General features: G+C 48.7%; 1 pseudogene; it reads left to right on the top strand.

Moving 5' to 3' along the window:
* The first annotated feature begins 262 nt into the window (after window positions 1-262).
* LOC119286308 lies at window positions 263-2,387 on the top strand (annotated as a pseudogene).
* Window positions 2,388-16,694: the final 14,307 nt, after the last annotated feature.

The raw sequence follows: 16,694 nt of genomic DNA, 5'->3' as shown, positions 1-16,694 counted from the left end.
ATGATCACGGAGGCGATGAACGAACTGAGATAATCAATCGGTTGAGCGGAAGCGTTTCTGAAATTTATCAGACAGAAAAAAATTACTAAACGACGCACTCCAACGCGATTGAAATGAATCGGTCGCTGGCTCGGAAGTTCTAATAAAAAAAAAGGAATCGTTCGCTCGCGCGAAAGTTTTCAAATCAAAAAAGAATATGAAAAAGGAATCGTTCGCTCGCGCGGAGCACACAGTGCTCGGTCGCATAACTGACGCCCTCTCCGCTCACCTCTGCAAAGGCAACCTGCCCCCACAACGCCGCCGCCTGCGACGAAGACGGCGGAGCCAAGCAGCTTCTCGCCGCCACCTTCCACTGCTAATCTCACCACCCCTCCTGCATCCCGTTTACCGCCGCCGACGAAGCCCAAGCTCGCCGGCGCTACCTTCTGCCTTCTCGTGGATCCTGGGACGGCCGAGCCGTCGGGCTACACTGCGGCGGGCAATTAGTTGGTTCTCCTCTCCCATCGTTGGGGGGCATCCTTCCGAGGCGCAGTGGAGCAATCGACGGGAGCCCTTGCGGTAATTGCTCGGATTCGAATTCCAGATCCTTTTGGAGTTTCTACGGCAACAATCCTCGCTGGATCCGGACTCCCTTCTTCTAATCGGATCACAGGTGAGGCCTCGGCTCGACTGGATATAAAGTGCAGCCAGCCCTCGGTGTGCTTCTTCTCATCAGATTAGATACAAGCCAAGTCCAATTGGTTTGCCGCTGAAGCAACTCTTCTCCAACAAGACCTGCTTTTGCAATTGCTCCAATGGAGGTCTGTAGCGTAGCCAGGATAACGAGCTTTGCACATTTTGGCCTGAAAATTTTGCCTAAGCTCCTGGCTCTTTCTCCCGGTTCATTGGGGAAATTCAGAAAGGTCTCACCAGCGATGGGAACTGAAACTGTGTTGAGAAAACTGCCGGAGCTGCTGCAGGATGTATTGAGAAAGGTCTCACCACCCATGGAAACTGAAACTGTGGTGAGAAATTTGCCGGAGCTGCCGCAGGATGTATTGATGGACATATTTTCACTCCTGGAGATACCCGACCTCATGCTTGCGGCCTCTGTCAGCTCCTCCTGGCGCTCCGCGTATACCAGCCTCTACAGCCAGCTTAAGCTGTACACAAACGGCCTCAAACGCCTTGCCTCCTCTACACCTCTGAATCTGCTGGTGAGAATGTAGCTTGTCTCTACAGCCTCGCAGAGAAGAGGGTCTACAATTTAACTCTCCCGGATCCACCCATCCGCAACAGGTATCTTATTGGGTCATCACATGGTTGGCTAGTTACCGCGGATGACAAGTCTGAGCTACACCTTATCAATCCGGTCACCGGCCAGCAGATTGCTCTCCCGTCGGTGGTCACCATTGGTTATGTAGAGCCAATCTTTGACAATGCAGGCACAATTATTATGTATAAATTGCGGCAGCAACTTTACGATCCGGACTTAGACCCCGAAATGGTTGGTCCCAAAATGTTCCCCCATGCTCCCGACAAGCTTCGTGACCATGTCTACATCACGGTATTTATCTTTCCGGATCCATCCACAGGAAGCTATATTGCGGTTCTCATCCATGGTCCAGTACGTCAGCTTTCGTTTGCAAGGGTAGGAGATTGTAAGTGGACCTCGCTGCCGCCGGGTTGGGACTATGATCTATGCATCTACATGGATGGTCTATTGTATGCATCCACAAGAGCCGGGCGAATGGATGCTTTTGACCTCACTGGTCGTACCGTCACGAGGAATATAATTGCAGATGAGATTGCCATTTACAGTTCTGAGTACAAGGGGCAGTTCTACCTTCTTCAGGGTCCATGGGGCGGTCTGCTGCAAGTTTGCAGGAAGGCTGAACTCATAGATGCGGGTTATGAGGAGCTCATAGTTAAAACTAATAAAGTCTGGTTACACAAAGTTGATATGGAAGCAGAAGAGCTCGTGGAAATAAATAGCTTGCATCATAACGTGTTGTTTCTTGGGCGTAACCAGCCTATATGCCTTAGTGCTGAAGAATATCCGCAACTGAAGGCAAATTGTGTCTATTTCACAGATGATGAGCAATATAATTGGATGTATAAGACGAATCCCCGGGATATAGGTGTTCTCAACCTTGAAGATGCCAGTAGGGAGGAAATTGTGTCCCCGCTTTGGTGCAGCTGCCCAAGTCCCATATGGATAACACCCAGTTTTACAGTGATGAACCTGTCAATGTACAAATAGGTAGTTTTTTGAATTATGTACCTTGATTATTGGGTTTGTTGACCAAATTAGTCACTCTTTTGCAGGCAGATGCTATGACAACGGAAGCATGTTCCGTTTATCTCTTTTTTCCATACATTCTTTGCTGTATCTGATAAAACTATGGTCGAAAAAAATAGGAATGGAAATGATGGTTCTCTACAACAATTTGGTTTGCTGAATATTGTTTGTTTGATACCCACCCCCCCCCCACCCCCTCTATAACTGAAAGTATGATTTGCGTACTCTCGGGAAAAAAACCCTGAAAGTTCAAGCCACGTAGTAACCATCGAGTAGAATGGTCTATTATTCTCTTCAGTATGATATACTATGTATTTCTGATGCTTTCACTGTCCCTGGATCATTTATTTAATTGGGATGTTCTTCATTAACTAGACATTGAACGTGACATCATTTTCTAAGTATTATCGGCACATGTTGTCAGTGGAATTGCTAATCCCTGTCCAGGGGAAATATCAGGTGCTCCCATCCTTGGGGTGCTTCCTATACTCCAAGTGTAAAACATGAATTTTAAATGTTTCAAAAATTCTGAAAATAAATGTGAATGTTCATAAGGAATGTGACTACACCTCCTAAAAATTTCAGGTTCAAACTCAAAATGTACATTCAGAAACAAAAAAGACAAATTCAGATGTGAATAGTGTCAAATGTTGCTTTTGTCTTTTTATGACACTATTCATGCTAGATTTCACTTTTTTTTTTCTCAATGTACATTTAGAGTTTGGACCTGAATTTTTTAGGAGTTGTAGTCGCATTCCTTGTAAACATTCATATATTTTTCTATAATTTTTTGAAACATTTAAAATTGAATCTTTTGAAGTTGGAGCATGGGGAGCACTCCAAGGATGAGAGTACTTGTTATTTCCCCTCCCTGTCCATGGTTGAAGATAACTGAAGATTTTATGTAAATTACACTCTTGCTCCTGGGCTACTTAATACGGTTCTTTCATGCTTTGGCAAGCATTTCGGACGAGTTACTGTGGTCGGCATCTTATGTAGGTACGCCTACCCGTGCTAATTCACTATTTTTTTAGCTGGTGTACATTTGTTCTCCTTGTATACGATGCAATTTTATGCTCCCTGCAAGGCATGTGCATGTCTTGGTTAAAAATAAAAACAGAAGTATGCATGTCGGCAAAATTGCAGCATTTTTTTTGAAAAGGAGGATGACCTCGGCCTCTGCATCAATTGATGCATGCAGGCATATTATTAAATAAAAATGTAACAAAGTCTTAAGGTCTCAAATAGCTCATAAACTACTGAGCAGAAGTCGAAAAAAATAAGTCTGAAAAGCGCCAAAACTGGCGATAAAAAACATGAGCATAAACACTTGCGAAACTGGTGGCACAACTCCAAATGTTTTCCCTGCAAACTAGTCTAGAAACTACTTTTATGCAATTCCGAGTATCACCTTCACAATCATCGATGCACTCAGTGTATAACGATATCTTTAATAGTAGAGAAGAATCTGTTTTGGCGGAGCACGAGTACCATCGGTGAGAAGGAATTGCAGAACCCTGAAGCGGCAGCCATCACGCCATCTCATGCTCATTGGGGATCCAATATTCCACTACAATTTCAAGTTGGCGCAGTCTGCCAAAAAAAAGGAAAAAAATTCTAGGGGCCAGATTCCAAGGCGCCTAGGCAGCTATGAATTTGATCTCATGTTGAGGTTGAACAAGGGGCCACGACAGTCAAACATTAAAATTAAAATCTACAGGGATCACAACTAATGATTTGAACGATCATTTCTCGTGAATGATAGTTTGGTTCGATCAGACATTTGTATGGGACATCTGAATCTCATAGTGCAGGCCAGTGAAAAAGTACTGCTGCTTATGAAATAACGTGGTTGCTTTGATGTGGGTTTACACAATTCATATCTTCTGCGATCTTGTAAAACAGCCTCCTTGTACTTGGACTAAGAATTTCAGCACTGACAAAAGATTGGATATGTGTCTAGTAAATATTTGAATGTCGTGTTGTTCATCGAAATACTACACTCCATAATAGTAGATCTTTTTAATCGATTCCTACTTACACATGCTATGGGGGCATTGTGCAGGTTCAAGCCACATATGCGCAGGAAGATGGATGAAAACTATGATGGAAACACTCATCAGCGGGAATTTGCTCGACCAAGAACACTTATGCCTTGGTGATACAGGTGTATGAAAGAAGTTGAATAATACAGAGCCACTAATACCGACCATCAGTAGAATAACAACCTCTTCGATCTTGATGATGCTGTTCAGGAAATCAAGAGAATACACTGGCATGGCGTGTCTATACCACTACCAGAAATGGCATGTCTTCTCTAACTACAAGCGTAGGCAAGATGTTGCATGTGCCCAATGCTGTTCGATCGAAGGCTGGCAAGGATTTTACTTTTGAAGACCGATGCTTTTTAGTCCTTATGATAGGTCAAGTCTAGTTGAGAGACATGATGTAAGGGCCAGATCATTCTGGCTAGTTCTGAATTTACATTCGGACCCTGCATCTGTATTTTGTTTGTCTTGAAAACAGACCAATCCGCCTTCATCCAAGGCCCTTCTAGCGGACTCTATCACCCACCCCAACCAATCCGCCTTCATCCAAGGCCGGTTTATTTTGGATGGTGCAGGTCTTTCACGAAGTCCTCCATGAAGTCCGAGCCAAGAACCACCGCGCGGTCTTCCTAAAGCTCGACTTTCACAAAGCCTACGACACTGTCCATTGGCCCTTCCTTTGGGAAGTTTTGCTTCGAAAGGGCTTCGACGACCGCTGGGTGACCCGCATTATGCAACTCGTCACCTGCGGTCGGACGGCGGTCAACATCAACGGTGAGATCGGGCCTTACTTCCCCACCTTATGTGGGGTCCGCCAGGGTGACCCATTCTCCCCGTTTCTGTTCAACATGGTTGTCGATGCCCTCGCGGTCATCCTTGATAAGGCCAAAGCTTGCGGCCATATCCGCGGCGTAGTCCCCCACCTAGTGGGTGGGGGAGGGGTCTCCCTCCTCCAATATGCGGACGACACCATAGTTATGGTAGAGGGCTCCGCGTCCGACATCGCCAACCTGAAGTTCCTCCTCCTGTGTTTCCAAGAGATGTCTGGGCTCACCATCAACTTCGATAAGAGCGAAGTGATGGTCCTTGGCTATCCTTCGGAGGAGGCTTTATCCATTGCGGACCGGTTGAACTGCCGCCTGGGTTCCTTCCCCACGACTTACTTGGGGATACCCATTAGTGATTCCAGGCTCACCGTTGCTGATCTCCGCCCAACGGTGACTAGGATGCAACACCGGGTTGAACCCTGGAGGGGGAGGTGTTAATCGAAAGCAGCCAGGGTAATCCTAATCAACTCTTCGCTTGTTAGCCTTCTCTGGTTTCTCATGAACTTCTACGGTCTCCATGAGACCCTCCATCAGGAGGTTGCCAAATACCAGCCGAGGGTTTTTTGGGCTGGTGAGGGCGACAAGCAGAAGTACCATATGGTGAGCTGGCTCGACATTTACAAACCCAAAGACCAGGGTGGCCTTGGGATCTTGTCATCTCAGTGCATGAACATTGCTCTCCTGACCCGTTGGCTGTGGCGTATCGCAAATGGGGAGGGAGGCCTCTGGCTTACCATCATCTGTAATAAGTATCTTCGGGGCCAGCCTCTTGCCTTTTGCCAGCGTACGGGTGGATCCTAGTTCTGGCAGTCCGTGATCCAGCTTCTGCCAGTCCTTCGCATCGGCACGTCCATCTCAATTGGATCCGGGTCCTCGACCCTGTTCTGGTTCGACCGCTGGTTAGGGGACTCCCCCCTGGCTGCGCGATTCCCAAAACTCTTTGCCATTGCGGCCGACCCTCGGGTCTCTATCGAGACGACCCTTATTGACTTATGGCATCTCACTTTCCGACGCCCCTTCGGCCCCCTCGAGGTGGCTGCTTGGGACTCCCTCCTACAAGACATCGCCCTTATGCCGATGAACGTCGAGGAGGACCTGGATGCCCTTTCCTGGCGCCTTGAGCCGTCTGGCCGCTTCTCCACGAAGTCCTTGTATGCCGTCATTGCGCCCTCGGCAGCCCCGGAGCCCTTTAGCCTGACCTGGGACATCCGCCTACCTCTGAAGATCAGAATTTTCCTGTGGCAATGGATTCGTGGACGCCTGCCCTCTGGGGTTGAAGTCCTCAAGCATAACGGCTCGGGCGATGGGATGTGTCCCATCTGTGTTGGACCCATAAAAAGCGGGATTTGCGCTTGTGGCAATTCTCGAGCGAGCGGAGCTGAAAACGAAGACGAAAGATTTTGCCAAAAATGCGGGGTAGAATTTGTGGATTCTCGGATACGAAGATATCAAATGGGATACATCAAACTCGCATGTCCCGTGGCTCATGTGTGGTATTTGAAAGGTCTTCCTATTTATATCACGAATCTTTTAGATAAACCTCTTAAGAAGTTGGAGGGCCTAGTATACGGCGATTTCTCTTTTGCTAGGCCCAGCACTAAAAACCCACTTTTTTACGATTACGAGGTTTATTCGGAGAGGAAATTGCAGTACGATCGAGGATGTAACCACATCTTCTTCTCGTGCTCTACTGCCCAGTTCCTGTGGGCTTGCTTCCGCAAAACGGTCGATGGACGGTGCTGCAATACCAACTTCCCCGACTTACTTGCAGAGCTCAACGCTTCCCCTACCCACTACCGCCATATTAGATGGCTGTGCGTGGGGTTCTCGCCTGGACGCTTTGGAACATTCGCAATAAGCTTGTTATTCAGAAGGTGCCTCTCCGACATGCGACAGACGCAATCTTCAAAATGTGTGGTTACTTGCAGCTTTGGCGGCCGCTTAGCCGCCCTTAGGACATGGACGTCATCACCACCCTCCTCACCGACGTCCGCTCGATGGCGCTCCGTGTGGCACCCCCGCTGCCGCCCCTCCCCCAGAGCCGGACTAGGCCATCTAGTGGCTATGTGGCGTGTATGTTTTTGTATTTAGGGCTTGTTGTGTTGTGCCCTCAGCATTGACCCTTATGTCTTCTATGTGTTCTTGTGGACCTCCGTGTGCGTCTGTGTGTGCTTTGTTGAACCTTGTTGGATGCTTGGCTTGGGAAGTTTGCTTTTATAATATAAAGTGGGGCGAAAGCCTTTTTCGGTAAAACAGACCAAGTACAATGAAGTTTTAACTAACACAGATTTTCATCAGTACTTTTTCATCGCACGAACCAGGAAACCATCACAATGACAATGTCCGTAATCTCTTTACGATATTGCGTTGTTGCAGAAGCCGGGTGTAATTGGTATCTCTGCGATATTAATATATTCCCTTCCTCGTATTTTTTTTACATGGCGCTATTTCTATTTCTGTCTGTATACCATAAGCCACTCATTTTCTTTTTGTCTGCGGCTGCTGCATAATATCATTTGTAGGATTTGCCACTATTGTTCCTATTCTGAACATAAAGGATTCAATAGAACTGGAAACATCAGTTCTAAATTCTGTTGTATAAACAATCTTCGTTAGAATCTAAGACACCAAGACCTTTCCATCCATCACAAAAGACCATTCACAAGATTTTTGTACAAAATTCTTGAATGAGCACACTATACCCTCGTGCACACATCTCATGTGAAAGAAACAGAGTGAAAACTAATGCTAGCACTCGCTACAGAAGTCTCTTGTGAACAAAGTAAAAACTAATGCTATCAATTTCTACAGAAGCACCAAGCAGTGGGCTCATTTGCTCAAACTATGGAGCTAGATGTTCCTCTCCTTTTCTATAACAAGGAAGCCCTTCTTCTTGCAACTTTCAATCAATGGCATTTAGTCTGAAAGGAAAATCAATGGCATTTAGTCTTAAAATTTATTACGAGAGAGTGTTCACAATATTTGTACAAATTTCTCAAAAGAGATTCCTGCAAATTCTAAAGGCTATAACAAGGGCATCCTTCATGCTAACCAGAGCATAATCTTCATGAAGTGCAGAGGATATACCGTTTTACTTGCTGATGCCATGACAATAGTACCGGTGCTTCCCTAGCTGGCTCTTGTCCTTGGCAATCACAAAGCAACCCAGCAGTGTTCCACTCCCGCTTTGTGACGATTTCGGATATGGCGATCCCTCTAAAAAGAAAGAAAGAAACAAAAACCTAGATTAGTCCCTAAATTTAGTTTACCATACTCAATTAGGAAGTCGAGAGAGAAGCACTACCTCATGGTCAGTACAGCCATATTCAGAGTTCTGGTTTTCAAAGAAGCAGATCATGCATTGGGTCATTTGATTCTTCTTGAGGTTGCTAAGGTTCTTATCCCGGAAGCTCCTGTGAGCGTCCCTCTCGATCTACAACAGTCAAACAATTTTCAAAATCAGTCAGTTAAGTTCATGCCTATGAGCAACAAAAATGCAGCTAGTAGTAAAACATAATGGGCAATTGGTCTTCGGAAAGGCTCAAACAAAAGAATGATCTGCTGTCACGTGACATACAATTGGAAATTTCTATATCGTCACAATATGATCAAACACTAAGGAAAGATACACATTCTTCACCAAAACAGCTATCTGATAAATCCCCAACTTCAAATGGCCAAAGGTTTTCAGGTAGGCTTAGTGTCGGTGTCAAAACCGGCGGATCTCGAGTAGGGGGTCCCGAACTGTGCGTCTAGGCCGGATGGTAACAGGAGGCAAGGGACACGAAGTTTTACCCAGGTTCGGGCCCTCTCGATGGAGGTAAAACCCTACGTCCTGCTTGATTAATATTGACGATATGGGTAGTACAAGAGTAGATCTACCACGAGATCAGAGAGGCTAAACCCTAGAAGCTAGCCTATGGTATGATTGTTGTTCTGTATGTTGTCCTACGGACTAAAACCCTCCGGTTTATATAGACACCGGAGAGGGTTAGGATTACACAAAGTCGGTTACAATGGTAGGAGATCTACATATCCGTATCGCCAAGCTTGCCTTCCACGCCAAGGAAAGTCCCTTCCGGACACGGGACGAAGTCTTCAATCTTGTATCTTCATAGTCCAGGAGTCCGGCTGAAGGTATAGTCCGGCCATCCGGACACCCCCTAATCCAGGACTCCCTCAGTAGCCCCTGAACCAGGATTCAATGGCGACGAGTCCGGCGCGCAGATTGTCTTCGGCATTGCAAGGCGGGTTCCTCCTCCAAGTACTTTATATAAGATTTTGAACACAAAGATAGTGTCCGGCTCTGCAAAATAAGTTTCCACATATTGCCATAGAGAGAATAATATTTACACAAATCTAATCTGCTGACGTACTCCATAGTGTAACACACCACGGTTAAGCCTTTATCCGAGTCGTTTCATTATCCCACCTCAGCGCGTCATGCGAGGCGGCTTCCTTGTCACGTCTTGTTAAAGCAGAGATCGTGTCCCCTTATTCCAGGATTCTCATCAATACGGGCGTGGGTAACCCAACCGCTTCTAGGACTTCTAGATTATAGGCAAGTCCAAACGGACACGGAGAGGACGCTTGATATTCACCCTCTTTATAAAGGGACAAGGCTTTTATTTTTCCCTCCCGTGCTCAATCGAATCCTTCCCCCACCTCAAGCTCAAACGCCCAAAGTTCAGGTCAGGTGCTCCGAACCTTCAGTCATGTCCGGATCTAGCCTTCAAGGCCGATGGGTGCCTTCCACCGTCACGGAAGAAGACATCAAAAAGTTAAGGGAGGCCAGATATCTGACCGCCGAGATCTTGCATCGGCTGCCTCCCCGAGGGCAGGCCGTCCCCACCCCCGAACCCAACGAGAACGTCGTGTTCGTCTCCCACTTCCTCCGAGGTCTAGGCCTTGCTCTGGATCCTTTCGTCAGGGGTTTGCTGTTTTATTACGGGCTAGACTTCCATGATCTAGCTCCGGACTCCTTTCTTCATATCACGACATTTATTGTCGTGTGCGAGGCCTTCCTCCGGGTTACCCCTCACTTTGGCCTATGGCTCAAGACCTTTGAAGTAAAGCCGAAGATGATCGAGGGGCAACATGCAGCGTGTGGAGGTGCCTCAATACGCAAGATGACAGGAGCTCCGTGGCCCAAAGGTTCCATCCCAGAGGTGTCTGAATTGTGGCAACATGACTGGTTCTACATCATGGCTCCTAGAAGTGCCAAGTGGGCGGCCGCCCCTGTTTTCCGCTCGGGCCCTCCACCACAACTGATGTCATGGATCAGTAGAGGTCTGAGCTGGGGTCCAGCCAAGGACGTGCCTATACTGCAAAGCCGCATTCGAGATCTATTCAATGGAGATTTCAGTTTGGTTGCGGTAATACAAGTTATGCTGGTTCGTCAAGTCCAAATGTTGCAAACGCCAGCCTCTTCGCCTGTGGGAGTTCAATCCCGAGGGACCGCGTGTCATTCAAAATTTTCTCGGCCTGATGCACGAGGAGATGTACAAGTCATTCTTCGGACCTCAGTTGGAGTGTCCGGAAATCACCGAGGACGTGGGCCTGAGTAGTAACCGCGCCGCCGAACAGGTAAGGCATCTTCCGGCCGAACATACTATCTCTCCTTTGTTACGAAGTTATTTCTGAGGGTTCGCTTTTTGACCAGGACTCGCTAACAAAGGCGAAGTTGATTCGGTGTTCGGCCCCCCTCCCTGAGGGTTTGGAAAATCTGGTATTGGAAAAGATGCTCCAGACCGCACCTTGCCCGGAGCCCTTGGAGGAAGATACTATGGAGGATAATACGGGCGGACGCGGGCCCCCAACGCTGCCCATTCTAACCGAGGGAGCGAGCGTCTCCATGAAGGAAGACGACCAGAAGAGGAAAAGGACTGCGCCCGGGGATTCGGAAGCCGAAGCTTCCAAACGGGAGAAGAAGTCTCCCACAGAGGGTCCTACCTTGGGGGCGCTGTTGCCGCACAAAGTCCACGGGGGGATCAATTCTCCCGCGAGTCGTAAGTGACCGAAATACTTTAATATTACAGATATGCCATCTTTTTCTTCTGAGAAAATAACCACCACATATGTCTTTGCAGTTCGGGCCTTAGCCCCTCTCAAATGAGCTCGTCTTCGGGGGATCTTCTTCCAGAGATGATGGAGAGCGAAACGCCTCCTCCGGACTCCTCCGCTCCGAAAGCGGGCGACCCTGAAGTGTCGTCGCGTAGGGCCTCTCCGAGTCCGGTGAGGCCAGAAGATAATCCCATTGAGCCCCGAAGCTCCCAGTGTCCGGCTCCCAAAGAGAGCAGACAAAAGAGTCCGACACCGTCTAGTGTGCGATCGGATGTTTTGAGGGAGTTGGTGGGGCGAGCGGCCATCTCAGATGAACACCATGTGCTGATGAATACGGTGATGGAGAGAATATCATCCGCCGAAAGCGGATTGCATGAAGCTTTTATGAGTCTACTGACAGGCTTTGAGGTACGTAAAAGAATGTATGATAGTCCTGCACATGCTAGGTGTGCCCTGTGTAGATAGTAGCCCCTGAGACTCTAGTTGTCATCGGAAACGATGATGAACAGGGGATCATGTTCCCAGGTAATAACATTACTACCTCTATGTGCAGGTGATGGAAGCTCCGGTGGCTAGCCGGACTAGCGAGTTTGCCCATTTAGAACGGCAGTTGGATGCGGCAGATACCGGCATCGAGCTTGTTAACAAAAGGCTTCACGAGGCACAGGGTAAGTGTCATTATCTGGTAAACGCCACATAGGAAGAGCAGCATGATGCCAGTATCTTTAATATGTTGTGACTGCAGATGGAGCTGCCACTGTTGAAGCCTTGCGGGCAGAACTTGCCCGAGCCAAGGAACAAGCGAGGTTGGGTAATGCGGCTGCTTTGAAGGCGGCCGAAGAGTTGCAAGCCGAGAAGGCCGCGCATGGCGAGAGCCGAGACAAGATGGCCAAGATGGCCATAGAATTAAAAGCCGCCACCGACCGTTGCCGGGTTCTTGAAAAGGAAAACCAAGCGAAGGCATCGGACCTTGAGAAGGCTGCTGCGACGACAAAGGACCTCCGCTCTGCTATGAGGGCAAAGAAGGAGGAGCTGCGGGAAGCCGGGCATATTATAGCTGGGAAATCCTTTATGTTGCGGAGGAAGTTCGGAGATCCACGGTATGCCCCTATGGATCGGCTGTGGAGTTCAGAGGATGTATATATGGATTTGGCGGCGAGCGCTGCCGATGCGGCCAACTATTTCCAGGGTCAGACGGACCATGAAGTAGACCATCTGTTTTGGAGACAATTCCATTCTCCCGAGCGTCCGCTTTCATTGACTGACCAATTAGCCGAATGGGCCGAACTAAATAGGTTGTCCGGACTCTCCATGAGGTCTGTTGTGGATCAGCTATGGCCGAAAAGGTCAAAACCGAACAGCTATTTCAGCTTGGTGCAGCAGTTCCTTGACGTGGTGCCGCGCATTAATGCGATGAAGAGGTCGGCGTGCATAGAGGGCGCGCTGATGGACTTTGCCCGTGTTAAAGCATACTGGGCGGAGATGGATGCTACCACTGTTGCAGCGCGGGATTCGGCCATAGGTCGAAGGGCTGCTGAGCACTACTTTGAAGAAGTTCTTGAGGGTGCTCGTTTGATAGAGACCCAGTGCTCAAAAAATATTATGTTTGAGTGATATGTAATCTCATTGTAAGCGAAATTCTTTTATAAATTTTTATAAGGCTATTTTTATACTTTTGCTTGAAAGTAATATGATGCCTCCTAGGCGGCCGTTTATGTATACATGTGTATAACCTGAAAGATTGCAGCCGTCGGCTTCAACCCTCACGCATATAATGCGGAGGTGCTCGCAAAAACACGCGTTCACACTTAACCCAACGCCTTGGTCCTATTAAGGAGGTGATAGCGGAGCGAGCGAGGCAACCGGACTATAATGCTTTAGCACTTTCAATTAGCCATAGGAGTTTGACAGTGGGGCTACTAAATAGCCCCTGGTGGCTCTGCACCTTCCCGATCCCGGGGTGCGTACATGCCTGGCCGGAAAACGTCCCTTCGTTAAGGCGGAGGAATTCTAACATTCCAATAGGTCATCGAGTGGTTGACCAGTCTCATGCTATATCATGACAGTCAGTTTTCGGCTTTCTCTACTGAGGTGCTCGTCCGGATGAACTAGGGCACAATCGCAGTAGTTCTCCTGGTGCTACCTTAGCCGGTAAAGCGTAACGTAAGGCACCAAAACACAGGAACCGGGAAAACCCAACATTTGACCAAAGACAATGATTCGGAGCTGATGCATATAAGGCCAAACTCGCGACGCCGAACACTCCCTAAGGTATTCGGTCTTAGTGGTATAAACCGGGCCTAAATAATGGCCTTTGTAAGAAGCCCCTTGTGTCCAGGTACGTGCATTGTTCTGGCGTGGCCACATGCCAAGACATCAGCATCCTTCTCAACGGTGGATATGTATCAACAAGAGACAGTAAAAAAGGTTTATGCAGGGTCTTAATCTAAAAATAATCCTTGGAGCGGGTCCCTGCTACACGTCTGCGCCTGTGTCTCCGTTGTGCCGTATCCTGGACGGGTGTAGCACGATGATCGTCTGTAAAAGAGAGGAATTTAGGTGAAAAAGTTCTCGCGCAAAAAGATAGTTTTTTAAGGAAACCATGTATAATTCAAGATGAGGAGAAATTGCCACTTGTCTGCGCGCGTTGAGCCCCTTGTCTTGACAAATAGGGGTGTGACCATTTATTCGGTATAAGTAGGGGAGCCGGACTCGATTAGTTGTGTCTGAGGTCTTGACGACCTATTGGATGCTTTCGTTGGTCCGGGTGCCTTTAGTGTGCGGCTGCCAAGGCAGCCTCACTCTCTTCGGCGCGCAGAGACCGCTTGATATTTCCGTGTACTGAAATGATGCCACATGGACCGGGCATCTTGAGTGTGAGGGAGGCGTAGTGTGGTATTGCATTAAAGCGAGCGAAAGCTTTGCGTCCGAGCAGTGCTTGATAGCCACTTTGAAACGGAGCGATGTGAAAGGTTAAATGCTCGCGCGGAAGTTATCGGGGGAGCCGAATATAACCTGTAGTAGGAGGGAGCCCGTACAATGAGCCCCTGGGCCTGGCGTTACTCCTTTAAATGTAGCATTGCTATGGCAAATTTGTGTTGGGTCTAACCCCATCCCGCGGATTGTATCCTGATATATTAGGTTTAGGCTGCTGCCGCCGTCCATCAAGACTCGTGTGAAGTGATATCCGCCAATTACTGGGTCTAATACTAGGGCAGCCCATCCTGCGTGTCCGATACTTGCTGAGTAATCGCGATGGTCGAAAGTGATCGGTTGAGACGACCAGTGGCAGGACTTCGCAGTGACAGGCACTTGGGTATATTTTCCTGGGAGTGTCGTGTTGTTTTTTCCCTTGATCACGTGTAACACATTTACTGTTTTGACTTCTGGTGGAAATTTCTTTTGTTCCCCTGTGTCTTGCTTGGGAGGCTCGTCCTCGTCTTCACTTGGTGTATCCTCCCCCTTGTGTACGGCGTAGAGCTTGCCGGACTGCTTGAAGACCCAACATTCTCTGTGGGTATGATTAGCAGGTTTACCAGGGGTGCTATGGATCTGACATACTTGGTCCAGAATTTTGTTGAGGCTGGACAGTTCATCCCTGGTGCATTTAGGGGGTGGCTTTTGACCTGGCCGAGAGCTTTTGAATCCGGCATTTACTGCCGTGCCCTTCGTGCCGTCTTCTTTATTCCGGCGTTTGTTATTGCTGTTGCGCCATGATTTCCCGTTTCCATCTCTAACTTCAGATGTACTGGGGTCGCTGGTGCTGCATCTGGCTAGCCAGCTGTCCTCACCCGCGCAAAAGCGGGTCATGAGGTTTGTTAATGCGGCCATCGTTCTCGTCTTATTTTGGCCGAGGTGTCTGGCGAGCCATTCGTCGCGGACGCTATGCTTGAAAGATGCCAAGGCTTCGGCGTCCAAACAGTCGACAATTTGGTTCTTTTTAGTAAGAAACCTGTTCCAAAGCTTTCGGGCTGACTCTCCGGGCTGTTGAGTTATATGACTCAAATCGTCCGCGTCCGGAGGTCGGACATAAGTCCCTTGAAAATTTGCCCGAAAGGCATCTTCGAGCTCTTCCCAACTTTCAATGGAGCTTTCGGGGAGGCCTTTGAGCCAGTGACGAGCTGGCCCTTTGAGCTTGAGGGGTAAGTACTTGATGGCATGGAGATCATCTCCTCGAGCCATATGGATATGAAGGATATAGTCCTCAATCCAGACCCCAGGGTCTGTTGTTCCGTCGTATGCCTCTATGTTTACGGGCTTGAATCCCTCTGGAAATTCATGGTCCAGCACCTCATCGGTGAAACATAGGGGGTGTGCGGCACCCCTGTAGCTGGGTGTACCGCGTTGTTCGGATGTTTGTTGTGTTGCATTATATGCTGGGGCGCGCTTGCGTGGTCCATAGATGAATCTTGTTGCGCCGTCCTTTGGGTGCGAGCCCTCGCATGGGTCGCGTGTTGTATTGTGAGTGGCGTTATATGCCGCTCTGTGTTGATAGAGGGGTCGTCTATCCGACCAGGTGGCTGCTTTGATGTTTGGTTGTGGGGGGTCTGAAGCCTCCTCATCGAATTCAGGTAGCAGCTTCCGTTTTGGGTAGCTCTTGGAGGGGCGATTGTCGCCGTACATCGCTGCTGTGTTGAGTATTTTACTCCATCTGATGTGGAGTGTGTCTTGCGCAGCCTTGAGCCTTTCCTTCTGCTTTTTCAGACTCCTCGCGGTGGCAACAAGCCTTTTACGGGCAGTCTGCTGCTCCAGGTGCCTGTTCGGCGTTATGTCGTTCGGACCATTATCCTTGATAGGATTTGTTTGTTCAGTTTGATTATCCGGATTGCCGTTGTCCGGCAGCGGTTCGCCCTGCTCCAGCGCTGGGTCTGTGTGATCGCTATTTCTGTCGAGGCAGGATTTGGGGCGGCGCTTGCGTCGCCGCTTTGACTGCTTTTCGAGGGAACAAGCCTTCGGTGCGTCCTTCCGCTCCTCGTCGTCATCTTTTGGTGCGTCCACCATGTATACGTCATATGAAGAGGTGGCGTTCCAGGGCCCAATAGGCGCTGGTTCTTCATCGTCTCCTTCATCGGTGTCCATACCGTCGATGTCTTCGGAGTCGAAGTCGAGCATGTCGGTTAAATCGTCGACAGTGGCTACAAAGTGGGTGGTGGGTGGGCTTTGAATTTCTTCATCATCTGTATCCCAATCTCGCTGACCGTAGTCCGGCCAGGGCTCTCCTGATAAAGAGAGAGACTTTAGTGATTTCATAATATCGCCAAAGGGCGAGTGCTGAAAGATGTCCGCGGTAGTAAACTCCATGATCGGCGCCCAATCGGATTCGATCGGTAGAGGCGCGAATGGTTCGGAGTCCGGAGAGGAGTCCGGCTCCTTGGAATCACGAGTCTCGCGGAGTGCGGGGCTGGTGTTCGGCTCAATCACCGTTAGGATCGCAGCCCCCGAGGCGGCGTCCATCCACCCATCCTCGATCGGCGC

Source organism: Triticum dicoccoides, chromosome 4A, assembly GCF_002162155.2.
Source record: "Triticum dicoccoides isolate Atlit2015 ecotype Zavitan chromosome 4A, WEW_v2.0, whole genome shotgun sequence".
NCBI lineage: Eukaryota > Viridiplantae > Streptophyta > Magnoliopsida > Poales > Poaceae > Triticum > Triticum dicoccoides.
Note: the sequence above shows the minus strand (reverse complement) of the source record. Positions and strands in the feature narration are given on the sequence as shown.